The sequence below is a fragment of the Polypterus senegalus genome, chromosome 2 (assembly GCF_016835505.1).
Source record: "Polypterus senegalus isolate Bchr_013 chromosome 2, ASM1683550v1, whole genome shotgun sequence".
NCBI lineage: Eukaryota > Metazoa > Chordata > Cladistia > Polypteriformes > Polypteridae > Polypterus > Polypterus senegalus.
The window spans coordinates 119,317,293-119,332,364 of NC_053155.1; the positions used below are offsets into that span (position 1 = coordinate 119,317,293).

At 37.4% G+C, this 15,072-nt stretch overlaps 1 protein-coding gene and 1 long non-coding RNA gene across 5 annotated transcripts in view; one reads left to right on the forward strand and one right to left on the reverse strand.

Annotated features, from left to right (window-relative positions):
• Nucleotides 1–15,072, reverse strand: part of erg (ETS transcription factor ERG) — a 289,025-nt gene that overhangs the window by 139,335 nt on the left and 134,618 nt on the right. The gene's annotated exons all lie outside the window — the stretch shown is intronic.
• LOC120523283 overlaps nucleotides 1–15,072 on the forward strand; it is a 31,498-nt gene that overhangs the window by 8,068 nt on the left and 8,358 nt on the right. Inside the window, exons 1-2 of one of the 2 annotated variants that reach the window (XR_005632579.1) lie at nucleotides 6,173–6,357; nucleotides 8,923–9,033. This is a non-coding gene — a long non-coding RNA (uncharacterized LOC120523283). Of the gene's footprint in view, nucleotides 1–6,172; nucleotides 6,358–8,922; nucleotides 9,034–15,072 lie in introns of those variants that run through there. The other variant, XR_005632578.1, reaches the window with a different exon arrangement.

A 15,072-nucleotide genomic window follows, 5' to 3' on the forward strand; every position in this document is an offset into this window, starting at 1 on the left:
ATCAAAACAAAACCTATGTGTTACAGACAAGATTTCCTGATATACTGCCTTAATTTAACATTTGCATTCTCTGCTGTACGTATCAGGCATCTATGTAAATTTAATCTCAACCCCACATCGTTTCATGACCAAAAATAACTGTGGAATCAACCAGGTCCACTTGCTATAAAGGCAATAGATTAACATTTTCTTTGGTTTCTTCTGAAACCATAAAACTGAGAAAGGCTGGCTCCCTACTCCCATTTAACACTGTTGACCCCAACTAACAGCTGCATGTAGTTTGGTAACAGTAAACGGCTAACCAAAATCGGGCCGCATAGACCGCCTGGAGTAGTCCACAGAAATTCTAATTGTGGGTTCATGTCCATGTTGTCAAACAAAATAAGGGGTTATGGAAACTACAGATCTATTAAAAGTGTCAGGATAACATTACGAAATCACTCAAAGGTGTTTTCTTATCTATTTTCATCAAGAATTGAATTTTAAAATAATTTAGGTAAAAATATCGATGTGACATATGGTTGCCATACAAACTACAGTTCAGACAGAGTTAAATAATGTGTTCACTGTTTAATGCTTGCAGGCCACTCATCAAGTCTCAGAACAGCCCCCCGCACAGCAGAATATAAGCCTGATGTTCAAACAGCATTGGGATGATGTATAAAATTGAGCTAGCTACTAAGAACTCATTTTGAAAATGCATACAGATGGACAACAGCATAAAGATATGCCTTGATAGAAAAAATGCTCAGAAGCCAGAAGATAATGATAAAAAGAAGCAAGGTTGTTCATCCCTGAGGCCGAATGCTTTCAAGAAACAGGCAGGATGTCTGGCGTGCACGCAAAAAACACAAGCATTGCAAATAGGAGAAGAATGCAAGAAGTAAAAAGTAGGGCTGGCAAGAGCACAAGGGGCTTTCACACTGTCACAAGAGCATAAACGAAGAGCAAGGGCTGACTGCCTGAGCCCTGCTTCAATGCACACACACCATCCATTTACAGTACATGACCAAGTCGCATTAAGCTATTCAGGCAGCCTTGGTACAAACAGAACTAAGAGGTGTAATTAATACAGGCCAATAAAACCAATCACGGCATATATTTTTTACAGTTAAATCAGAAATATTAGACAATGTTTGGGGTCCTTCAACCTGTAAATTATACGACTAACAGAATCAGGTTATAAAGTCAGAAGATTAATAACATTTAACATGGCTGAATGTCATGAGTGAAATAGTATGGGATTGTCAGTATAGGAATAGGAGGTTTTTCAAAGACTATGGTTAAAGAACTGTTAAAAGTATTATCTGGAACCATTTGAAAGATTTTTTCAAAATGTCAAATTTATTTTAATGAAATATTATGAAAAGTAAAATATTCAAAATCACATTGAACTTGATACAGTTACACAATGGCTCACTGGCTTGTATTGTGGATCTTGTGGTATAAACCCCAGGTCTGATCATTGTCTATGTGAAGTTTGAAAGTTTGAGTGGGATTTTGTTCCAGGTGTGCAGGATTTCCTTCAAGATCCAAAGACAGAATTAGGCTAATTGAAAATTTGGAATTGGCCCCATGCGAGTTTGCGTATGCCAGCAATGGACTGACGATCTGTCCAGGCATGGTTCTTGCCTTGCACCTTAGACTGCCCAGCATAGGCTCTCGTCTATCACAATCGTGAATTAGATTAAGACGTTTTGAGATTGAGATAAAATAACATAAGATGTTACACTTGAACAGACTGAACACAAAGAAAAAGTGTACAAAACCATAGCATTGCAAATTGTGGATTATGAAAAAAAATGGCATAAGCGAACTTAGAGAGTAATTTTGTAAGTAAGCAGTTGTGTACATGACTACCTGTTTATCATAACCACCGGCAATAGCCATTTAAGTTACCAGGTGGCTCTCTTCTGCGTAGTGGGTAAATATTTTATTATCCATATATAAAATTAATGGAAGTGTGGATCTACTGTATGTGAATACCTTATTGATGTCTATATAATTTTAGTTTCTATTTCAAATTGAAACAAAACTAGCACACAGTGGCAGGGTGGGGAGAGATTTCTGACTATGCTCTGGGACTAAATGTTGTATTGAAAGGGAGAGCAGAAAAGCAGTCAGATATGCTACTGGGCAAAACAAGAATCTGTATCCAATAAAATCTTAAAGTGAATCATATATTACACACATTCCCAGTGGATGATGTGAAGGGAGTTGATGAAAGTATCTATCTTTTGACTACATCCTTCAAATATGACAGTTTTCTTTTCAGCAAAACCTATCAAATGGTATTTCTTTATGTCAGCTCCCAATTCCCTTTTTCCACTATACCATATCTTCTGGCTTGATTGCTCCACTCAGAAATATGCAAGCATTTCTTCCAATAACATCTGGACAGTCTTTTTCACTGTTGTAAGTGCAAAAATAAAGAAATGGATCTTTACATTGCACCATAAAACACTGTGTAGAAAAACATTATATACTGTAGATGCCAAGGTGAATGGACTGGAATCACAAATGGGATGAAGAGTGAACCATTACCCACCCAGGATTTTCATAATGGAAGGACAGCACAGATGGAGCTGCAACCCAGCCAGGAAAGTTGCCGATTCTTACTCCAGTTGGATTAAAATACTAATGGAAGAACTGGGCAAACATGAATGACAGATGCAGTTCATTCCCCTATAATGATAGGTGACAGTGTTCCTCCAGGTTGGTCCCAGTTAGGACTCCCACAGGGTTACATGGAAATTGGACTTTAAAAGTGCAGCCCAATTGTGTTCTAAATGGCCTCTGTCGGTGGAAGACTACCTTGATTTCCGTATGATCCAGAAGTGCTCTGGATGACCATTGCTGTGACACTGGAAGCAATCCCCCATCTGGTTTAAAAGGAGCCTGCCTTGCAGAGTAGGAGTCGGGAGGAGGTGGATGAGACTGGAGAAAGGAGAAACTTACTGCTTGTTGTGTGGTCTAGATAGAAGGAAACTGAAACCCTGTGTAGGTATTGTCTGAAATAAACACCTTTTATATGAGTCCATTGCTGGGTTGTGAAATTGTGTCTGGGGGTTTGGGGTGCTGCAATGCCCCCTACTGGTCAGGTCACAATATATATAAACAAAAACTTGCAAATATACATTATATATGTTACATATACTATAAACTGTATATATTGTAGACTAGCTGTCCCTCGCAGCTCCACCCATATATTAGTGAAACAGGACAAACTTTAAAAATCAATAAACAAACAGGTATCGCTAGCTAAGTGGAGGCAAGGTAAGCTCCAAAATATGGCCAGAGGTAGACTGATTCGAGTGGAGACTGGCGTGTGAGTGAGGATGGCTCTGCCCGGCTTCCACTCCTGATGTTACGCTTCCCCCTCCCCTTGGCCCACAGCCTCTGTCTCAGATTAGTGCAAATATATTGCTCATGAAAGTGAACTATGATACTTAACATGATGAGTGAAGTTGCAAAATCAACTGGAACGTTCAAGCCAATTATAGAAAAAAACCCAATCTAAATCTGTTTAGTAGTCATGAAAAGAGGACTGACATACAGACAGACAGGCACACAGAAGTTGGATTTTATACTATATATATATATATATATATATATATATATATATATATATATATATATATATATATATATATATATATAGAGAGAGAGAGAGAGAGAGAGAGAGAGAGAGAGATGTTGCATGTTATGCATAGTTTCTCTGTGTGTGTTTATTATTGTTGTTCTGGGGAGACATGCATGAAAGGTGTTCATTGTACTATGTACACATGTCTTATTTTCTGTTATTTTACATTTTCAGAGATAATGTAAACAACAATGAGTATTGCTGAAAGATTTCTCAAACACACACACACACACGCACACACACACATATATATATATATATATATATATATATATATATATATATATATATATATATATACAATTCATTCTATTTTTTGACAAATTTCTTTGGGTCAAAAGCAGTGTTGACAGCTTCCAAAATTAAAATAATATGCCATTCGTCCCTATGAAATAATTCTTTAAGTGTCTGATACTGCATGACTAAGTGGATTTATTGGAAATTAGATGAATCAAACAGAAAGACAGTGGCACTTTTTCAAATGTAGATTCAAATTAGTGAGGCTGGAAATGAAAGAACGCTAAGTTGTGGTCTGTTAAAAAAGTAAATAATTCAATATGACAAAAGGAGAATGCAAGGATGCATTAAAGTCAAAGTGAATAAAAGTAAGGACCTAAATACAGACAGAATAAATGCAAAACTGGGGGGCATGAACCAATTGAAACTAAAAAAGGAATGCAAAACAAAAAAATGTAATGCAGAGCAAAAAAATGGTTTTCCTGAAAGTTCAGTCATCACCTGTTTTGAAAAGGCCTGCTTATAAACTGAAATAGACCCTATTTTAATAGTAACTAAGTGACAGATGAATAAATGTTGATATAGATATTGGCTAGACCTCAAATAGATGCTAAGCATAACAGGGGGTTTCTGACTAGCAAAAGGCAGCCTGGGCCAAGGAGCACAATCAAGAAGACATAGTGCAAGACAGTGTGCCTGACAAAGCTCCGAGGTGGAAAGTGAAACAGACGCATAGTGGCAGGGAGTGGGCAGCATAGCCTGCCTGAGATAGAAGGCAGAGACAGCAACTAGGTGGAAGCCTACATAGAAAAATAAAGAGATTTCCCACCATGCCAAGAAGCAAGCTGTCTCCTTAGAACAGATACTTGCACAGTGGAGGTCAGATAGAAAGTCAGAACACCATCTGGCCACTACAGGGCATATAGCAGAGACCAGTCTGTGCCTTTAAAGAAATTGGCAGCTGGGAGTGTGCATTGGAGGCCCCTTCAAGGGCTCAAAGAACTATGGGGTGCAAGGACACCAGGAGGTACTGGACAGAGTAGGCTCTGTCATCAAAAATTGTCTGGCCAGTGTAACGGTGAGGGTTGACTCCAAGCTCCCACTTCTTCTTTGGGAGCCTCTTGATAGTCATGACTAGGATGAGCTTGACAGATTAGGAGAAATCACACATATAGCATGGGGTTGGTGTAAAAAAGGCACTCAGTGCTTTTATTAAAACAAAATCAAAACAAACAGTGTTCAAAAGTGCAGTGCTCAATCTTCAATAAATAAATAATCCAATAAAACAAAGGTGCTGTGAAAGTTAAAATCCAATGAATAGAAAACCTTTTAAAAATGAGGTTAAAACATAGGCAGAAAATTGTCCTGTTGTCCAATGAGCCTCAGTGACCCTTTAAAAATCTGACTTTGCAGCCCAAGGAGAAGTTCCTCAGCAGGCACTGACACCTTTTTCTTCTGGTCCATGTCCCCTTCGCCAATCCTACAGTGTCTGTGGGGAGCCCTGCTCCGCACCCACCAATTCTTTTCAGGGCTCCACCCAGCGAAAGCATGCCCTATCCTCTCACTGCTGCTGAACCATTGGCCTCTGCCATCGACAGCACACTCCTCAGCATAGTGGTCACTCCTGCCACTTGGATGCTCACCAGAAGAAACCGTGGACCTCTCTTACCACAGGCAGTACCACGGAAATGATTCAAAGGTTTGGGCTGTCAGAGATATCAAGCAGGGTTTTAGAGCTACAATATATTGTGCCATTGATATTGTAGAGCCTATAGTTTAAAGAAGAGCAAGATCAATGGCTCTGTAGTGAGCGAAAAGGAGTCAGGGCCATGAAAATGAGAGAATGAGAGAGAAGAGCAGAATGTCAGAACAGTGGTGAATTTGGTGAGTAGGCAAGTGGCTTATTGATCCCATTTATTAAAAATGGATTGAAGATATGCATAATTAAGTCCACTGTTTAATAATTGCAGATTGCCCTCTGGTTACAAACAAATTTCTTTCCTGCCAATGTTCTGACATTTGATCCCTCAGCAGAGACATACAACCTTTGCTTAGGGATTGCTGTCACTTCCCCCATCCAGCAGTTGCCCCCCTAAGATGGTGTGGCTGAGAGGTGTTGTGATATAGTGGATCTGCCGCTCTAAACGAATGGCCAGTTTTTAAATAAATAATCGGTGCACTTGCTGCTTTAAGGAGGGGGCGTGGTCGTGTGGCAGGAGAGGTTCCTGGGCACGATGCAGGTATGGGCGTTTCCGCACTCAAGTGCACAGATGCGGGATCTCCCGTGTCTGTAATTGATGCTGGGTGCTGCTAATTGCCACACCTGTGCCACGTTAATATTATAAAAGGAGAAGTGTGAGTGCTGAGGAGGAGAGATTGAATAACACAGAACAGAGCTCAGAGGAAGAAGACGGCAGGAGGCGTTGAAAGCTGGTGCAGCAGTGAGTGAGGGAGCAAGAACAGACTTGCTGGTTAAGGTAGGCAGCTGGGAGGAGAGTCCCTGGAATGAGTGTTTGGCTGACACGTGGGAGCTGAATGAAGCGGTCACTCCAGCTGAACATCTCAAGGAGCTGGCATGACCAAGAAGGTGGTTGGCTCACTGTGTAAGGCCAGGAAGGCAGCAGGAGTCAGAGAGGCTTGGGAAAGTGAGCCCCAGTGTAAGCACCCTGGTCACTGGGAAACCCGAGTCTCAAAGCTGTATGTAGCCAGGGGACAGAAGGCTACCAGACCAGGAGAAGAGTCAGCTGCAGCTGACAGGAGGTAGGGCGACTCCCCTGTTGATGGCCCCTATGGGAGAACCAGGAGAACTGCCAGCTAAAAGAAGAAGGCACCGGGCTTTTAAAAAAGGCAAATCCAGAAACTGCAAAGTGGGTTGGCCTGGAAACAACCAGGTGGGCAAGCAATAGGCCATTCCGGGAAGGGATTTCCCCTTGAATAATAAGGTGGTTCAGTTTATTGAAGATTGATTGGAGTGGATAAAATGATTGATGATTAGCATAAATTAAACAGAAATATTAGGGTTGGTCTGGCTTCTAAATGGTCCCCACATAGTTTCTCCCCTGGTCAAAATTAGTATACTTTATTTATAATTAAAAAACAAAAGTCACTTGATGAAAATGAATCGAAATTCATAAAAAAGAAATCTTTGGGGGTTTTATATGTTTATCAGCAGAACTGCCGTAACCCAAGACCATCTAACCAATGAGACCCTCTATATATTCCAAAATGGGAAGGCCACAATCATCAACAGCCCTTCAAATAAAATATTTAATTTATTTAATACATAAAGTATTATAAATTTAAAGTTTGAAAATACCAAATTCAAAAGAATTTGAAATACTATAACAAACAGAAAACAATAGGAAATTAACTAATTAAATAAATTACAAAAGAGACAACTCCTAAGCCTAAAATTAAATCAGCTCAGGGTCTAAAAGACAAACAGCAAAACTAATATTTTTGTGATCAAAGTCTTATTGATAACATGAAAAAGGAATACAGTAAAAGGAAAGCAACAATAAAAAAAAAACAATAATTCATAAACCAAAAAATCAAAGGACACTTTTAGTTGGTAGCTGAAAGTATTACCAAGAACAAAGCACTAAAGGAGCCAAGGAACACAGCAGTTCTTTTTAGCTAATGTCACAGCAAATAGCTGAGGAAGTGGTACAATGGGTGGGTTTGGGGCTGGGGTAGTGAGGGGGCAGGGGGGAATACCAGTATAAAGAAAAAGAAAAGCAGGGTCAAGATAATCCATAATCATCAGAAAAACAGGATTTTGTTTTATTTATGTTCTGTTTCACTTTGCATTCTTATTTATTCCCCCTTTGTTTATCCATCAATCCATTTCATCTGCATAACTGGATACAGGTTGGCCATACCCTGCTCTGGCATCATCAAGCACAAAGCCATAATAAACCAGAGACAGGATGCTGCATCACAGGACACATTCAAACCCCGCCACTGAGCAAATACAGAATCACAGAATACTTCTTCCCTTGTGTTTCATGAAATCTAAAAGTATATTGATAATATTAAGCTCCCTGCATACACTTCCTTCCCATCTTTCAAGACATACTGTAGTTTGCTGATTAGGCAACAATGAAACTTAAGAGTGAGGATTGTAGCCACTGAACAGAAAAATTAATTATATCACTGTGCTTGAAAATCTCTCACTGAGCTATCTGAAGTAGGTGTAGTTTAGTACAGGACGATCAATCAAACTGTGATACACACACGTTTACATTAAACGTTCAAGATGCACTGAGCTCAAAATCTGTCAAATAATTTTCTAACAAAGTAAATATCTCTCTAATAACAAACGGTCAGAAAGAGAAGTATTTCTTTTACGATATGATTACATAAGAGATGTCTGAATGCTAAGCTTTGATGCAAACTGTCTGGCCACAGACATTGTAAAGTATCACACCCCAAAGGCTATGGAAAATTCAGTTGTTCTTTCCATTGTCAGTGTAAGATTTCTACATTTAAAAGTCGAAAAAGACTTAAAGGCTCCGAGTAAAAATTATTTGTCTTTTTAGCTTTTTCTCAAATAGATAGACTTAAATACATAAAAAACACTTTTTGCAAAAATCTCTTACTTGCCAGTGCAACTCTCTGATTTCTCCTTAAAACCTCCTCATTCAAAAAGGAGGTTAGATTGAAGCAGATAATGCACTCTCACTGAAAAAGGCACATGGATGTACTGTAACTTCCAACATTTCAAAATGGAAAACAACAAAGAATAAGATTATATTTTGATCGATTGCATTCATTTCTTACCTCTTTTCATTCTCTTGAGACTGTGGCTTTTATTTCCCATTTCAATACTCTAGGGTCAACTAATTATTGTTATAACACTTTCTTCAAACTTTATGCTTGGGCAACTTCTCAGATTTGGAATCACTTTGAAGGATGCTGATGACTCCCTTTAGCTAAAATGCCATGCCATGTCTCTATACCACTCAGACCAGAGAAACGTTTTTAAGAAACAAGCCTCTGATCCATCCTTTTGATTATATGTTTTCATCCTGGAGCCACAGAAAGAAGAATATGCCAGAAGACCTAAGCCTATTGATGCCTAGGAGCCTGCAGAGATTGTATTTGTCTTCAGCAAGTTCTCAGGAGTTTCCTGTTCTCAGCAAGAGGTTCAGGTATCATTATTGTACTGCATATTACTTTGTCTTCTCATTCAGTGTTGTTGAAAACTCCCTCTCTTAATCTTAATATTAATCTTAACATTTCTCTCCAAGACACTGACATGAAATGGACCACCTTTAGTTAGCAAACAGCATTGAATCAGGGTATGTGTTTCTCTCTCTCTCTCTGGAAGGTACAGTGGAACCTCGGTTCACGAATATCTCGGTATACGTACAAATCGGTTTATGACCAAAAAATTCGCCAAACTTTTGCCTCGGTTCATGACCACACACTCGGTATACGAACAAGCCAGTTTCCCTTTTGGTTTGTACATGTTCAGTCTCTCCCTGTGCATTTCCTGTGCAGTGAGCGAGCGAGCAAGGGAGAGAGAGTGTGACACACGCACACACAGGCGCAAGAAAGAGACACAAACACACAGGTGCAGGAGAGAGAGACACACACACAGGTGCGCGAGAGAGGCACACACACAAATAGGCACGCGAGAAAGGCTCACACACACACAGGCGCACGAGAGAGACGCACACACAGGTGCGTGCTAGAGAGAGACACACACAGGCACTCCAGGCTCGCAAAGCAGACACACGCACACACAAAAGAGAGAGTGAGCGAGCGAGAGAGGGAGGGAGGGCTGGACTCATAAGGTAGAAAAGGCTTGTTTTTGTTTTCAGTTCTGTTTCCAGCGATCGGTTCATAGCGTGCATTGTGGCAATGTTACTTTTCTTGGTTGTTTATTAAATTACGGATTTTTCAAATGTTCATTTTTTCCCAGTGCTTAAAACTCATTAAAAAAAAAAGGTGTTTTTAGCGAGTGGTTCCTAGTGTTATAGTGCGAACTATTGCAGTGTTAGTTTTCTCTGTAATTCAATGTTTTTACATTTAGTTTACTATTACGCTGTGTATTCTATGGTATTATTAACTATATTTATGCTTAAAAACTAAAAAAATATATATTTACATACAGTTTGTATGGTCTGGAATGGATTAATTGTATTTGCATACAATCCTATAGTGGAAATTGCTTCGTTTCTCGACCAAATCGGTTTACAACCAGAGTTTTGGAACGAGTTATGGTCGTGAACCAAGGTTCCACTGTACTTGTTTGTCCCCTGTCCTGTGCTGCATCGGTGTCACCTTGCCAGTGAGGCCACCAAATATCAACATTATCTAATTTTGTTAGCCAAATTTATTTTACGACAGTGCTCATGAAATTAGATTATGTTCAGTAAGATATATACCAGTATTACTTTTTCATGCATGAGTTCTGTCGATGAATTAACTTATTTCATATACAAATACCGAAAATAATCTCAATGTAATACCAACAAGTAAATGTGCTACATCACAGTGTTTGGGGGTGCTTTCTGTGTAGAATCTGCAGTTTTTGCATGGTGTTTCATTTCCAACAGATCCTACACTTCTTCCCACAGTCCAAACAAACATTCAAATGACTGTCATCTTTAAAATGCTTCAGTGTGAATGTGTTATGTCTATGTGCCAGACTTTCTGTCTTTCATACATTGTTGTCAAGTAAAGGTCTGCCATTCTCCCACCCATAATGGTGTTAAGAAAAAAGGCATGGTTGGGTAAATATTGCACCATGCACAATATAAAAATGCAAGGCTTTTGCTATACTGAGACAGAGGAAAATAAATAATATATCAATTTGCTGTTTCACTTTTCATGGTTTCAAAAATAAACTGTCCAATCAAGATAATAGAAAATAAAGTTCCAGGAGTTGCTGTTGCTAACACATTTTAAAGACACAGTGCTTCAGCTTCAAAAGACACAATAACCGCCAAGACATAGGAAGAACCCAACAGAATAAGAAAAGGAATAAAGAATGCCCAAAAACACCAAACTGCAGTCTTGGGATCTCCTACATCCTATAGTGAATAAAACATGGAAAATGATACCCAAATGAATGCTTTTAGTATTCATGTTTTACTTGTTAATAATATAAATTCAAATTATTAAAAAAAAAATACTACACTTTAAACTAAGTTGTATTTTTTTTATGTTTGGTTGGCAACTAACAGCATGTTGAAAAATGAATCAGGGTGGAGAAAGCCACATTTGCATTCCAAAGTTTAACACTAAAAAGGCATAATATAATGCAGGCGTTTTGTTTACAAATGAACCACCAGAAAAAAATCCCATTTTGCATTCTTTTACGAAACAGGACGTGGTAAACCACAGAGCTTCAAACCCACAGAATCCATTTATGCCCTGGAAACTGGTGTATCTGGCCCAGAGCTTAGTAAGGAAGTGTACGGCAGTTTCTTTCTTTTGGAGGCGTTATTGTTGGAGCAAGTTAGACCACTTTTGTCACTGCTGAATAAATTCTTGTTTATTTAGCAATGTTATAAAAAAAATAATTTAATAATAGTTCTCTTATGCCTAAACCCACCTTAGAGATCTTGTACAATGATAACCATGATTAAGATCTATTCAATGCTTTTCAGTAACGACAGTAAGGTTAAAATGTGAAGTAACTTAAACCAGTTTATTTCATAAAACAGTACCAGTTTTGTACATGCTGCAGTCAGCAAAGTCACTCCGGCCAATATAAGGTTCCAGGGAGACAGATCCCATTTTATTAACATCAGGTGGAAAGCAGGAGTCCACCCTTATTGGGGAGACAGTCCTTTGTTGAGCACGTTGGCATATCGGGCCAGCCTGGTGCTGCCCATTAATCTAATCTACTTGTTTTGGACTTGCAATGGAGTGCAAAGAGCAAAGACAAATAGAAAAGGGGAGAATGTGTAATCCTGGAAACTGGATACAATCTGATAAGGCCTATGAACCACTGCATAACTGTTAAATTATGCATTTTTTTTATTAAAGAATAAATAAAATTAATATAATCAAATAAACTAGTAAACTTTTCTGTGAGTACAAGTTCTATCTATCTATAAAAAATAAAACAGTACATGGTACCATAAATGCAAGATGTTATGATAAAAGACATTATTTAGATTACCAAAGAATGTATAATATAGACCACTTAAACTTATATTCAGCAAATGGTGCTGATAAATTGGACTTATAGCAGCAATGTTTTATACACCAAAATAGGCTCTCAGAACTGAGTAAAAATTACTTTTAAACAACACCCACTGGATCATCAGTATTTTTCATGCTCCTCAGTTACACCTCCAGTGCTAAGATCATTCTTGCTCTGTACGGTATTCTAGCAACCCTATTTTTCAAAGAGCAGCCATTATTATGAAATAACAATATATAAAATATGATAATTGTAAAGAACACTAATTGCTTATGGCAGTTTTCATTTGATTTTAAACCACACAGTAAGATTTTCTCCAATGAAACTTTACATAAATGATTTGCTATCTGAGGCTTTTATGAATCACCATTCATCACTATAGTGGTCAGAAAGGCAGTTACAGGATATCCCATCTATAAAAAATGTCTTCCTCAATGAGTTTGCTTCTTGCATTTTTGAGGCTTTTTATATTCATTTCAACATCATTAGAAAGTAGGAATCCTTTAGACATGTTGTTCTTGTTCACTCTTTTCATGGCATATAATATAGGACATCAGCGCTAGCAAAATTTGAGAGTTTTAACGTACTTTGCAATGTAGAGATCTGAAATTGTAGAAATAAGGAAAGGTGCATAAATATAATGAATGTATAACTCTATCAGGGGACAATGAAAAATATGAATTTGATGATGTGGATTTAATTACTGATGTTTAAGTAGCAAATGAAAACACAGTGTATACAGAAAGACATTACTGTTTTTAATTGTTTTTCTTCAGTTCTTTAATTTAACATTATTTAAAGTTTAGTATTGTAAAAAAGAACATGCATCATCTATCATATTAATGCACACTTTGCACTATTTACATTTATTTCTAGCTAGACTAGTGATATACAGTGTGCCTTACATTTCCTTCTACAGTTGCTTCAGGGTCTCTAGTCAACATTTTTGAAGTGGTGGATATAGAGACTCAGTAATTCTTAACTTCAGAGAGAAAAAAGCACTTGTGGTAGGAGAAATCTTTTCAGGAAAATCGGTTAACCCCACCATTTAAAAACAAAATTCTGCAGTAATCAGCTCTGCCACAATATAATTATATCCATCTATGTGAACTGCAAAAAGACAATACCAAATATTCTTAGTTATTTTATAATTTACAATAAACTGCTCCTGTTCATCACATCAGGGTCCTGGATTCTAGTCCAACTGTATTACAAGGCAATAATCCCAGACACCTTGTGCAGAAACCATATTAATTCATACTGGATGAAGATGGTAACCTCATTAATTTACCATGTACATCTTTGAGACTCATTAAGAAAGTGGTTGACTCAGAGAAAGAAAGAAAGAAAGAAAGAAAGAAAGAAAGAAAGAAAGAAAGAAAGAAAGAAAGAATTGTGGAGCAGCAGAGCTACCCACTATACCACCCATTAGTAGCATCTGATAATTCACCAAATTCTATAATGGAAGAAGAAAACTCACAAAATCAAAATTATGTTTTTGTATAAACAAACATTGGACAACACATAAATCAAGTGAAATAAAATGTTTACCATTTCGGGTTGTTTATCGATCCATTTTTATATCTGCTTTAAACAGCTTGTAAAGCTACACCTACAACTTTGTAGGCACAATATTACACTTCACATACACTACTTTATGTTTTCTTGGCAAAATCGCATTTCTCAAGGTTTCAGCTTTGCATTTCATGAAATAAATGGATACATCCTAAAAGTGTATAATTAAGTAGAAGGCTTTTTCTTACATCACCACTAACCACAATGTGTTTTCTGTTCAAAAAAAGAGACTAATGGATGAGAAAGGAGGTAACTTACACATTTAATTTTGCCATGAGCAAGAAGAAAAAAACATAATTTTAAAGCAAATGATACGATTTGAAAAAACGGAGTGCTCCTGCAAATGACTAAAAGTTTCATGAATGTACTGTGGTACAGGATAGCTTTTAATGTTAGCCATTTGTATATATACATGTGTACAAAGGGTTTTATGAAAAGTTACACACAAGTTTACCCTGAGGCATTTCTACACTTTAAGCAACCAATCACTGAAGTGCATTAAAAGTCAAAATGTCATTTGAGTCATACATGTCTCTCTCTACGTGCACATGTTATATAAGATGTTAATGCATAAACCTACTGTATGTATAATCCAGTTAGGCCTCCAGTACAGATTCACACCAAAATGTGATTACTTGAGAAATACTGATTTTCAGTGTCATAAATGTCTTTTGGGTCATTTTCATTGACTTCTGATTCAATAGTGTAAAAGCAAAGCTGCGTATACTGTAATCCTCAGTGCTTTTATGGATTGAAGCATATATAATTTAGCTGTTTTAATGTATATCTGGTCTTGCATTGATGACATTAAATAGCTTTGTATAAAACTCAAAGAAATCTATGCAGTGCTCCACCAATCAAACAATGTGTGTCAGTGTGTAATCCTGCTAGCTCTAAAGCATGATGGTTACACGTAATGTTATTTTAGTCTTTTAGCTAACCAAAAGCCAAGAACAACTCAGATAAAGCCATGAATACTTTTATTTCATGCTGCTATTTCTGTAAAAATTAGCATTACAACGTCAGCAATAAGTTAGCCATGAAAAAAAAGAAGCAAATCATTAAGTTTATGATTAGAATATAATTTGAAAACATTACATTAATATAATTCTTAGTAATTACAACATTATAGTGGATTGGAAAATTATTTAGACCCCTTCACTTTTACACATTTTGCTGTGTTGCAGCCTTGTGCTAAAATTTGGATTAATTTTTTCCCCCACATCAAGCAACACTCATTACCCCAGAAAGATAAAGCATTAACAGGATTTTAGAAATTTGTACACATTTATTAAAACTAAAAACTGAAATATCATATTGGCATACTGTTTTCTGTGACACTTGAAATCTGGCTTAGGTTCCTCAGTCTCTATTGATGGTCATTGAGATGTTTCTACAATTTGTTTGGAGTTCACCTGTGGTCAATTCAGTTGATTGGACATTATTAGGAAAG